Source organism: Electrophorus electricus, chromosome 2, assembly GCF_013358815.1.
Source record: "Electrophorus electricus isolate fEleEle1 chromosome 2, fEleEle1.pri, whole genome shotgun sequence".
NCBI lineage: Eukaryota > Metazoa > Chordata > Actinopteri > Gymnotiformes > Gymnotidae > Electrophorus > Electrophorus electricus.
Window position 1 is genome coordinate 6957854 of NC_049536.1, and position 4824 is coordinate 6962677.

General features: G+C 38.4%; 1 pseudogene; it reads right to left on the reverse strand.

Annotated features, from left to right (window-relative positions):
- Nucleotides 1-1040: 1040 nt before the first annotated feature.
- On the reverse strand, nt 1041-4354 carry LOC113582173 (annotated as a pseudogene).
- Between the last annotated feature and the right edge of the window lie 470 nt (nt 4355-4824).

A 4824-nucleotide genomic window follows, 5' to 3' on the forward strand; every position in this document is an offset into this window, starting at 1 on the left:
CACTTAGTCTATGACTCTGTATACCTGGAAGTAGGCAAAATTGTTTAAAACAAAGCTTTGGTAAGGGTATTTGAAAAGGGATAGACAATAATATATTTATGAGTTGATTATAATAGGGATGAGGAAAAAATTAATAGAAGTGTTCTCAAACTTTGGTATTTGTGTATTATGAAAGTTGATAGCAGTTTTGAGTCTTTACCAAGACTGAGCTATTTTGGGCAAATAACTTTGTAATTATATTATTATTACAATAGCTGTGATAGTTCTATAATGTCCCACAGGCTGCATTTGCTTTTCTTTACTGAGATATTTTGTCTTTTTTTCAGTGTGTATACATGTAGCTATAAGGAGTAATAATGTGGGTGTAAGTGAGAAAGCCTAGATACAAGCTACAAAAATTGCATAAAGCTTACAATAGCCAAACACATAGAAATGTAAATGTAACCCCAGTAGAAAATGAAACAATAAACATCTGAGCAATGGTGCAGTAAAAATCACTACATTGTAAAACCAAAGAGCAATATGGATATAACTTTTGTTTATTTCATTTAGTTGTTCAACTGAAAATGTGTTTAACGTGATAACAAGATGTAGTTGGACATGTTTAATGTATCAGATTGATTCCTGAAAATGTGCTGCATGATTCCATGGAAACAGGCCATGTAGCCTAAGCTGAAGTGTAATATTTGGAAGAAGCATGTTTGCAGCTGTTTGTATTTTTAACAAGCAATGAAAATGATCAGAAATCTTGTTTAACTTATTTATTAAATGTAAAATGATAAGTTGTGTACAAATCCTGTGTTCTGGAGGCATCTCTGCATAGTTGGCCATGGGTGCATGGCACCATGGCAACTATTGAAGCTCCATTACAGAGACATACACTGCCACAAACTTCATGGACAAATGTTACATTTGTCAATTTGAAAAGGCAAAATAATGTGATACTTTGTATTATAGTTTCCTGTGTAAAGTGACTACTGACACAGAATATTCACAGTGCAGTTCATTACAGCAGGACAAAGATGACTTATGGATTGCAGTCATCCAAGAAACACAATGATGGGGAGGCAGGAGAACAAAGGGCTCAGAAGAGAGAGCATTTTGCTGTGCCTGCCGTGGCACCTGCAGCAGATGCCTTCCCAGCCCTGGTAGCACTGGCAGGTGAACTTGTGCTTCATGTCTAGCATGTTGCTGTCACTGAGACAGCCACTCATTTGGAAGCATGGCCTACACACCCCTGCCTGACGTGGATGCCAAAGGAGCTGGGGTTCGGGTGCGGGTATGCTCCGAAAGTCCAGGCTTTTGCGCATGTTTGCCATTCTGCTTGTACAGGGTTTTGCTGCACAGCTTAGCTGCTGAGAACACACTGTTGACATAATGCCCTAGTGGTCTATCGATGTATTTCTTCAATGTCAGGCAGTTTTTCTGCAAAGACATAAGTCAGTTTAAATGGACTGAATTGAATAATCAGATGTAATATGAGTCGTTAGGGTACTGTTGTTTACTATATTAGGATTACCTATTACATGGTGCAGAAACATATACCAAGATTCAAAACAGCTTTCAAAAGGAATCATCCTCTTTCTTTAATATGTGTTTTAGGATTAAGATATATAATTATTCAGTATACTGTTATTTCTTTCAGTGGGAAATCACATAGAAATGTTTAAACCAAACCATCAGTAAATGTATTCTGACCCTTACACATTCTGTAAACAGGAAATGATGTGAAGCCACATAATCAGTATGTATCCCTTGTATGTACCACATGACTGTCACATAAATCTTCAATTGCTGAAGAGCAATAGCACACAGAGAAGTGTACTACTGTGCAGCAAGGTGGTGGATGACTGCTAGTTTCAAAGTACAGCAAATGGCCTACATATTGTTTTTGCTCAGTTTTCTACAGAACAGTATTCTCCTAGCTAAACTGCTCACAAAAGCCACCTAGATAAAGATACACCAAGAGTGATTGCAGCCACTAGTATTTGGTGATTGCAAATCCAACTTTATATTGATAATGATTAAAAATGCTGCTAATAACTGATAATGATCAATGTAGTTTCCTTCTACTTTAGAATTCCACATGTTTTTAATATCAAAGCATCACCAGTGACAATATCCAGATTAATAAACAGAGACATGCTCAGAAAGGCACTGACAACACTGATGCGAGGTTCATTCCAAATCAATGTTGGTGACATGCGAGGTAAGACTACTGAAATATGTTCCATATGCATTATATTAGATATCTGAGATCAGGAATATTCAAACAAACCTCATGGAACTACTTCTACCACTCTGATTGCTGCACTCTGTAGAGAGCATGGCGCAGTCATTTTGATGTCACTACACTGTACAACTTTTAGTACAGTAAATGTAGTCACAAACATAATTTGAACGAACCTCTGAACGAAACCTTCTGATTTCATTTTCTACTGCATTTCTTTTGTAGATTATTTTAAAAAATTCTTTACTGCATTAGTTTTAATTTCTTATGCTCTCAAACATTGGGCAATTCTGTAATGAGTAATATTTCTTGTCATTTTTAACTTGATGTCCCCCCTTTGTATAACCGTGGTTAGGCCAATCAGCTAAAATTATTTCTGTTCAAACGCCCCCTCCCCCACACCCCAACTGTCAAAATCAGTCCCTCACAGCTTCCGTGTTCCATGTTTTCCCTGTCTCGTGTATTTTAGTTCCATGCCATAGTTTCGTTTTTCTCCGCCCCTCATTTGATTGCTTACACCTGTCCCTCATTGCTACCTTGTTAAGTTCATGTATTTAAACCCTGTCGTGTGCCCTGTGTCTTAGCTGTTTATTGTTTCTTTGAGTTTGTGCTTTTGTGTTTATTTGAATGTTGCTTCGTGCTCTGTGTATCCTAGTCTCGAGTTTTCCTAGTATCTTTTGTTATAGCCCGATTACCTTCTTTGCCTTTGTGTGTTTTTGTTTTGTCATGTATTCTCGTGATCTCTGTGTTGGCTCTATGACCCTGGACTATGACTATGACTCTGGATTTGCCCTTAATAAATCTTGCTCTTCTCCGAATATGCGTCCACCTCCTTACTGCTCACCATTACACCAATATGCAACATTCTATCCATAATCACTTGTTAGATAAGTATTTCACTATATCTATGGCATTCAAGATGTTTCAGCGTGGAGCAGTTCTAAAGAGGCTTGTCAATCAAGTACTCCAGTAACTAAAAGAATAAATGAATTTGACAGGTTTCATGTGCTGCAAGGTTACAAATATTTTTATTCTTGACATCTAAAATATGAAAACATAACTTGTCACTAAAAAAATATTTTTGTTTGATACCAATAAAGATAATTATAGATAAAATATAGTAAAATGTCAGCTCTACACAGGTCATTTATGGTAAATCTTATCTGGACATTCCACTGCACCCTCACCTCAGACAGCACAGTAAAGGTATAGGCAGAGAATGGTATTGCATACACAAACACAGGCAGAGTATAGTTGTTCTGAGTGATTGAAGCAATTCCCATGGCCTCCATGACACGATAGTAAACAAACATAGCAGTGTTGGGTGAAGACTTCAGCTCATAGTCAAGTTGTAGTGAGTGTTGTGCTTTCCTTTGAAACCCCAGGAGATGATAATTATGCACATGCTCTACACTGGGGCACTCTCCTGTGTAATGAAATGTGTGCTGCTTGTAGCCATAGTTGTAACAGGCTGGAAATAGATAAAAGCCCCAGAGGCTATGTGACGGGCAGCACTCCGTGGGCAATAGAATTGAATTCATGAAAGCCTGTCCAGTCCTTTCGAAGTTCTCCTTGGCTTTGGTCTCCACATAACTCTGGGGCCAGCCTGGCTGGGCCTTTCTTATTAGTTCTGTGTACTTCTTCTGGTAGATGCCCTTGGAGCCCCAGTTACAGGAATGCCTGCTTTCCTTATCAATGATGCCAAGTCTGTGGAAGTATTTTAATGAAATGAGCTTGTCAGTGTTGACTCAAGCTTGGCTGAGGTGCTTGCTGAGACTCTTGCTCTGTGATATAGTAAGGGTAATAGCCCAGGTGGCTGTAGTGACATTTGGGCTGCTCAGTGTCTCATTGTGGTTAGCAACAATGTCAAAGACATTGTCCAGGTCCACCTTTCAAAACAGTCAAAAGGTTGTTTGAACATGGCTTTAAAAAATCTTTTTCTTTCTTTTTTTTGAGGACCTGTGTATTTGTATTACTCCTCAACTTGTAGATGGCAAGCTTTCGTGGGGGCACCACCACAAATAGCCAATGCAGCAACAGAGGCGTGTGTGCCTGCTTTAGCCAGATACCCTGGATGATAATGAATCCCCACACCATCACTGTCAGCACTCCAATCCTTGCCATCAATCACCCCTACATCAACATGGATCAACCACTCTACTTTCAACAAAAAGAAAGGAAATCAAAAGAGAAATATTAGGGAAATCACATCTCATTTGTGAAGATGGACCACATTTTGGAGGTCACTTGGCAGGGACAATCAAAGGAAGTGGTGGATAGAATGGGTCATTGAACAGTGCTGCTCCAGAATCCACAGAACAATGCCTCTTTGTGCTCTATGAATGGTACCACAGATATATTACATTTAGCCATACTCTTTCATGTAGTTTTCATATATAGGTTTGTGGTGCATATTGTATTTAGCTTCTTGCATGATCACAGCATTTATCACTCTTTGTATTTCCTAACTATAAGTCTCCTATAAGATTAAATTTGAAGTAATTTCCCAAAATGTGAGTGAAACCCTGACCTTAAATATATAGTATTGAAATGTCTGTTGAAATTTCCTCCATCTACAAAGTAGCAATGATGAT